Source organism: Lupinus angustifolius, chromosome LG10 (genome assembly GCF_001865875.1).
Source record: "Lupinus angustifolius cultivar Tanjil chromosome LG10, LupAngTanjil_v1.0, whole genome shotgun sequence".
Lineage (NCBI taxonomy): Eukaryota > Viridiplantae > Streptophyta > Magnoliopsida > Fabales > Fabaceae > Lupinus > Lupinus angustifolius.
Window position 1 is genome coordinate 7706791 of NC_032018.1, and position 8993 is coordinate 7715783.

An 8993-nucleotide genomic window follows, 5' to 3' on the forward strand; every position below is an offset into this window, starting at 1 on the left:
AAATAATACTTCTAATTGATAGCAAATTACATAGCAGTGTCACTTCCACTTAGTTTGCAAAGTCTTTCAATTTATAAATAGTGTATGATTCTTATGCACATTGGTAGAAGCACATGTATATATTTTTTTATTATAAAATTGAAACACATCTATCACATATAGGCCATAACATGCATCACATAAAACATAAATATTATATCACAACTTTAATGATCTTATTAGAGTCACTCTTTCTTTTTACAAAGGACCACATAACCTTCAAATAAGGATACAGTAACACATGGGATACATCAGTTATCTTATCCCTTCTTTTTTAATTTTAAATCGTTGAAGTAGGAGAATGACTTCTATGAATGCATGATTCCATGTTTAATGTTCATAGTGTCATGCAAGCAATTTTTTGGAAGTAAAAGATAATTTTTATTGGATAGATAGAATTTGTTTCATGATTATATGTTTTTTAGAATAAAAAACCTTAATAATAACCCTCTTAGATGATATGGTATACATGATACTCAAATAATAACCCAAAACACATTAAGAAACAGAAAACACTCATAAAACTAAAATAAGAGAGCTCCAAAAGATGTAAAACATAAACATAACATTTTATCTTAGTGTCACTTTTGGAATGGGCAACTTTACATGAATTAGTTTGTGAAAAATATGTATTGCTATATTAAACATAACATTTTGGAAAGTACATTCTATTCTTATTACTAAACACATATGGGTGATACGTAATGGCTCCCTTTCGGTGCTATTATATATTATCATAACTTGATAAAAAACAGAACATAAAAAAAGTACTGTTAATTGATAATAATTCCATAGTGCCACTTCTACTTGGTTTGCGAAGTCTCTCAACTTAAAGATAGTGTTTCATTCCTATGCATATTGATAGAAACACATGTATATAGTATAAACACTCCATAATTGTTAAAGTATTTGAATAGAATGTAATTCAATATGACAAATAAAGGGTTCCGCATAAGTTAATAAAGTTGTAAGCATCACCTATGTAATATGATGAATAAGTAATTCATGGAGGAACAAAATAATATAATTCACTTTGGCATTTCATCGAACAATGTAAGCGAATGTAAGTGAAGAGGAAAAAGATAATACAATATTTATGCATGAAAGAGATGATAAGATAATGTAAGGTAGGCAAATTATAAACACATAAGGGAGAATGTATATGAACACATTATCTTCATTCCATCCATACTCTGAACATAAAATTTAATACATACCTGATATTTCTTAATAGATCTCAAAAACAGGTTGGAAGAGTGAATGAAGAAGAATTGAATGAGATGAGTAGAAGTTGCAAATAATATTGAAGGTAACTACTGTTCATGCCACATTATCTCTATTCCATCCTCATTCTCTGCAAAATATAAAACTGCATTTTTTCATCCACATTATATGTGCAAAAATGTAAGTATACTATACTTTACCCATACTAAAATTTGGGTTTCACCTGTTTATATGTCTATGCTTTATGAAATGTAGACACATTATAAAACACATTAAATTTTAACAAAGACAAAAATTTAAGATTACATTAAAAAAAAAAACTTGACAATAAATCAAATTTGATAACTAAAATATATAAGATAATTGTCAAGAGAACATGTAAGATAAGTCCCAAGAATAAAAATAAGCTATCCATTATGATGCACATCTAAGTCCAAAGAATAAAAATAAGCTATGGATAATAAAGCAATAACTATTGTTTCCGTAAACTAATAAAACAATAAGACCATAGTATTTTACTATTTCTTAAATCTTAAATAAGATAAGATTTACAATGTCACGTATTATACTAAATTCAACTTTCAAAAGAGGGTCATGGTCAAAGATACATTTTGTCGAATACCTGCGGCATATTTTCACAATAAACCAAATTCAGTGATAAACTTCAAATCAACCGAAAAGTAATATAATTTAAACACATAAAATAATATATCAGCAACACACCAAAAATGGAAGCAAACAAAGTAACATGTTTAAGGTTTGATTTATTACCAGATATCTATCATCATTTGTTGATATAGAGAGAGCCATATTGGGGAAACGTTTGGCCACCAATTTAGCCACACCATCACCTTCGATAATGAGTGACATAGCAAAGGTTAGAAGACATGTTGTGGTGGTTTTAGAGAGAATAGAGGTTGAATTGAAAGGATGTTTATGATTCAGAGAATGATTTTTTCCAATTGGAAAATGAGAAGAGATGATATGTTGAATGAATTTGGAATTGTAGAAAAGACAATGTGATAATAAGTATAGAAATGAGAGAGGGTTGTTGGTGGAGAATAGAAGGATAAAAAGAGCAGTTTAATTCTGATAGACAAAAAATGTAGAGATGAGAGAGGGAGTTGGTTGTGGAGAAGGAGAGAATGTGAGAAGAGTAATTTCAAATGTGAAAGTAGAAGTTTTGGATAGAAGTTATATGAAGGACTAAATTGGAAGAATAAAATTATACCACTATAAAATTAAACCATTATAAAATTATACCATGACAGTTAGAAAATGTTTTGCCTTTATATAATGGTATAGATAAACATAATTCTCCTTTATCTAAACGCCTATGCCAAATACGATTGGAGCTCTGAGGGGAATGCATGGTCACATGGTGTGCTCCATAATTCACCCACAACACATAATTGCACAGAAAACAACAAAATTTTAGCCAAAGTGTTGTGTCCCATTTTTTTTTGTTAATACTAGTAGGATACCCGTGCGTCACACGGGTGGCAATCTATTTTGCGTTAATTTATTTAAAAAATATAATTTATTAATGAAAATATTATTAAAGTTACCTAATGAAATATGATGTTTATGTATTTGATTGTTGATGTAGATTTATTGAAGAATGAGATGATGTTAAATGTGTTATATAAATAAATAAATAATTGCTATGAATAAAAGTTTGAAAGACGATGTAAAATAAGTTGTAAAATACATGTTAGAAATTTTGGAAAACTTTTTTATAAACCATATTTGTTGTTGTCTTTAATGGTTGATCATCTTTATCATGTATGGATATCTTCAATCATTTTTTCTTTGAACTCTTGAAATAACTACATACAAATGGTCATGTCAGAATATTGGTGTTGGTAAATATAACCCCAGATTTTCTAATGACTTGAGATTTATTGATTATCATAGTATATGAAACAATTATGAGGAATTCTCTTTTGATAAGCTTGAAAAGTCATAGAGATTGGGATGAAAGCATTGACATCCAAGGAGTATATATTATATTTCCAATATTTTTCATATTTGCTTCAAGTACATGATTTGTCATTTTAGTGACAACTAAGAGAATGCAACTTAAGAGAAGGCAATTTCATTCTCCTCCAAATGATTTGGAGTAACCATTATATTTTTGCATACAAAATGTACAAAATCCTCTTTATCATTCCCAATTCCGAAAAACATTTACCATTTAAAATAGAGTTATAAGTTCGGGAGTCGATTACGGATCGAGGAAGGTACTAGCATATCGTCCACCTATTGAAAGAATACACTCGCTAATTGCATTTACTAATTTATTCCTTAAAGTTTTTTCTTTATATCTTTTAACTATTCTTTTATAAAAGAAGTGATATATCACGACTGTTTAAATGATGAGTTGAAGAAAATAAGTGAATCATAACAATTCTTCCTCTATCCTGTAATGTTTTTATATAATCTAGAAATAGAATTTAAGAGAACAAAAGTTATGTGTCAGGATCGTTCAAAAGATGTTCGGATGAAAAAAGCGAGACAACCAGACCTTTCCTCTACCCTTCTTCTAATTTATTTAAAAATATTTGGTATTTAGTTGAATCAAAATCTATTACTCATCTTTCATTAAAATACACTATAACTGTCACTCCTTTTTAATTATCTCCAATTAATTGTTTGACAAATATTTTTATTAATTTATTTATACAAACAAAAGCCACATATCATTACCGTTTAAAGGATAATGTGAATAAAAGAAGTGATTGTTTGCAAATTTTCTTCTATCCTTAAAACATATTTTATCTCTTATTCGATTAGATATTTTTCCTTAAATACTATTAATGGAAAAAATTGAGTTAAATACTAATGTTGAATAACTACTAATTCAATAAAGAAGATATTATTTTATAATCACTTTTATTAGCTATCAAATATGACAAACTTATCTATCTTACTATATATGAATAATCATTTATTATTATTTGAAGTAAATTTTATAAAAAAAAGTATCACACAATGCATTAACTATATTTTTCTAATTATTTAATAATCAAATATAGAAACTTATTTGATACTATTTTATTATTAAAATTACACTATTTGTATTAAACACAAAAATAAAAAAAGGAAAAGCATGAGAGAGTAATGATGCCATAGGGGAGATGATGTTGTGGCATAGAATTTCATGATCAAAAGTGGTGGAGGACGATGAAAGAAATGCATCAGTGTTCGTGTTAGTGCAGCAAGAGATGGCAATATGCAGGGACAGACAACTTAGAGCATTGCTATATCCTCCTATTAATTTTCCTACCCTTAAAAAGTGACACATTTCACTTATAATTCAATCATTAATAATTAAAGCATTTTATTGTGACACATGTCATCTTCTTGTGGGTAAGAGAATTAGTATGAGGATATCATTTTCTGACTGACTTAATTTGAAAACATTGTGTGTTGCATAGAATAATGCTATATCATCTTATTAAATTCTCTCACAAACTTTTCTACCTACAGATAAGTGATACACGTGACTTGTAAATTAATTATTAATAAATAAAGTATTCAATTATAACATATGCCTCTTTCTTAATAGTAAATTAATTCATATATTTTTCATGTCCTATATTTAATTTTGGTTGCTATGCCTACATACTAAATAAGTTGTGGGACAAGGAATGAAGTGCACAACTTTGGAGGATTCTGGCAAACTAATTAGGTAATGAGTGCTTGTATGGACACAGCACAAAGTTAAAGGCAGTGCCAATAATTGGAGGCGGTGTAAGTAATGATTAGAAGACACATAATTCGAGAGGAATTTTTTAGGTTTTCACTTTTGTTTTCTCATGAAAATTATTAATTTTGTACAAATATTTTTATAAAAGAACCTTTAAAGTTTAAAAAATTATAATTTGATCTTCTCTCACTTAATTGTATTTATAAAATTGTCATTAATTGGATAAAAGTACTATAACATCTTTTTAACTCCATAAAAATTGCCTGAATACTCCTGACAAAAAAATTAATGACATCATTGTAATACTATAATAAGAAAGTATTTGACTATATAAAACTACAAAAATTAGAATTTTGTGTATGCTTGGAAGAAATCATTAATGACTTTATAAAATTATAATTTTTTGTAATGGACTAAATTTAGGTGCAATACCTTAAGTGTTGATGGTACTAATACCCAACCATATCATGACATGTGTAAATCTTTTCCATCTCAGTATCAACCAATAACCATATGTTAACAATGTTAACTCATATTTGACTATTTTTCTGAATCTTCCTTATATGTTGCTTGACATTCCTCTCTTTATTCAATTAACAAAGTTCTCTTGCTTATTCAATTTTCACCTTTACCATATTTCCTCTACTTTGTTCTAAGGAGAACAGACTAAGATAATTAAGTTTCATATTGCATCTTTAAAATGAAGCACTTTTCGTATATCATAGCTTCAAAATCCACCTGATCCCTTTCTATGTGTTCCTCCTCATATTCTCATTTATTCTTTCACTTACCGGAATCGATCTCTTTCTCTCTAAACTTCAACAATGGCAGCAACCCCTTGTCCTTTTATGGAAGAAAGTGATTCTCTATGGACTAAATTATGAATCTTTTCTAAATATATATAAGGACTTGGTATCATGTAAAACACTTCCTCTGTGAACTTTTTTGTTACAACAATTGCATATACTTCTTTTTATGGTGCCACCATGTGACATAAATTTTTTATTGAAAGTTTGAAGTTATGTAATTTATTATTATAAGGATTGAGATGAATTTGGTAGTAGAAGCTTTTTTAACTTTTGGTTATGGAAATTGTGTTTCAAATTCAATTTGTCCTACTAGAGATGAGGTGAAACTTCAAAAATATGAAAAAGTATAAATTGAAGAAGGATGGGAATGTTCGTTGAATAAAGAAGAGGAATATGAAGCAAAAGAGAAAGGAGATTCAAAATGTTAGAAGTGAGTTAACAGTCTTAACATGAGGTTATTGGTTGATGATGAGGTGGAAAAAAAGTTTACACGTGTCATGATATGGTTGAGTACCAGTACCACTAGCACCGAAGGTACTGACCTAAATTTAGTTCTTTTGTAATACCTATAGATTGAGATCAATAATTATTTAACTTTATATAGGGAAAAACCACGAAAGTTATCACTTTGCCCTTCATCCTTCTCGTCTCCCCTTTTCTCTCTCACTCTATTACGTAAAATAGATTGGACAAAATTAGATGCACGTACAAATTGCTTGTATGGGGCTTCCGAATAAAGAAGAAAACAAAACAATGAAACTCACCAAAAGAATCTTACAATCACGTCGTAGAAAATAATGAAGAAAAACTGTTTCGTAAAGGAGATTTAGGATTTTGGAGTCCTTTATTGACAATAAATGAAGACCGATTTTGACAATGAATTGCTAGAGATGGTAAAAAAAAAACCGTACTCGTGGATACTCATAGGTAAAATTCGTACGGGCACGGGTACGGGTCACAAATGGGTACCCGCAGATTTTACAAACGAGTTTTTAAAAATACATGTAGTACATACGGGCGGGTATGGATATTATGGTACCCGTGCCCGCGGGTACTCGTTATTTATATGATTACTATATTATTTTAATTAAAATAAAAAGTACATTACCCTAACCTTCTGTGAACACTCAAATTTTGTCCGGCCCAGAAAGAAGCCCAGAATGTTTAATTTGAAAATAATAAAAATATTTTTTATTTCGGTTAATAAATAATAATTACAATCATGTATGAAGGAAATATAATGAGTAATAATTTTAAATTTAGGTTGATAATGTCCCTAAATTTAAGTATTCGGATTAACTGAAAATATAACAAATGATAATGTTAATTTCATATCGATAAGGTTCCTATATCTAAGTGATTGGGTTAACCGAAAATTCAAAATAATAAAAAGTAGCTAAAAAGAATTAAATTTAAATGGACCCTAAAAAGCCCACAATCATATTTTTAAAGAAAAAGGGATAAAAATAATATTGCATCATTATTTTATTGAATTTTATTATAAAATAAAAAAGAATAATTAAGAATATTTTTTATGTTGTTTTTTCATAATTAAATTTGAATTTTAAAATAAAATAAGAGAGATGTTCTTAAAAATCACTTTTAAATACCAAATAAACAAAAAATTATTTTCATATATTTATTTTCCAGAAAATATAATTGTATAAAATTAAAGCAATGTCCAGTTAATTATTTATTTATTTTTTCGGAATTTGTAGAATATAAAAATATAAAAATGTATTTAATTATGTTTTAAAATAGTTTTTTAAAAAATAATACAAACACCAAGTCAAATCTGACTTGGTGGGTGAGTTAAACCCCCTTAAAAATAGTGATAGTGGACCAACAAAATTAGGGTTCAGTTAACAAGATTTTAGGGATTAGGGTTTAGCCATTTTATTATAAATAGGTGGGTTTGTGAGAGGCTAAGGGGTCCCAAATTTTTTTTAATTAGAACACTGCATAAGCCTGCGTGAGAGAGAGGGAAATTCTAAAAGAAGGTAATCCAGTGCAGCCACACCTACAATAGCACCGTGCACACGCTGCAAGGGTTCCATTTCAGCCGTTGGATCAGAAGACTGTGCACCAGAGCGTTGACCAAAAAGCAGTAGCCAATCACAAGGCGAAAACGCATCACGGCCTCACTGCACCGCGCCACACCGAATCACTCCCCCGTGAAGAACACGGGATCTGCTGCGGACAGGTACACCAGACGCTCCCGTGCAACCTCCAGGCAGCCAGTCCACACGCGCCACGTGTCCAGGCGTGGTAGACTCCTCAATCTCCTCCAATCCGCATCTGACACGTGTCAGACTCCTTTCCAACGCCCGCACAGGATCAAATCCCTTCCAGTGTTAAATAAAAGGCACTCATTCTTTGCAAGCAGGTATAGTTTTAATTTTTTTTTATCATTTAATTATTTTTACATGATATTTGTTTATGATCCCATTATTAAAATATAAAAATGATTTTATGAAATAATAATTCATTGATTAATACCCTTATTTTAGCAATGTAAAAAATATTAAATACTAGAACTTTAGGATAATGAATAAGCACAAAAATAACTAGTATATCATTATTTTTATGGATAATTAATATTCTGTTTTTATCAATTTTACCATTTTATTATTAATTTTTTTTATTTTATTTTGTAATTAGCCAGCAGTTGTTAATAAATAATAATAATCTCCTAAAAATAATTTAATAAACATTTAAAATGTAAAATAAATCACTTTAATGTATTTTTCAATTAAATTAAGTAGTATCCTAGTCATGTAAATAGTCTATAAATTTTTTATATATCAAGGTTTTAAATCATACCTTGAAAACTTAACATTTTTAAATAAACATACCTATAAAGTACCTTTCAAAAAATAAATTAATGTTGAGATTTAATCAAAGATGGAGAGAAGGTCGCCCTGGAGGTCTCTTTCTTCTCATATCATCTTCGGAAGGTCGCGCTACGCCGCTTCTTTTCAATCGATTAAATCTCAAAAAATCAATTTGTTCCATTTTCTAAAATAACCAAATAAAAACTATTTTTCAATAATAAAAAACACTTAAAGAACTACGTAAGCCTTGATCCCCTTAATAGGGGTACGTAGGACCAAAGTCAATATTGTCAGGCTCAATAATAAAAATAAATAATTTTTTTCATAATAAGTAACTAATTAATCAGACAATTTAATAAGTAATAATAATAATAA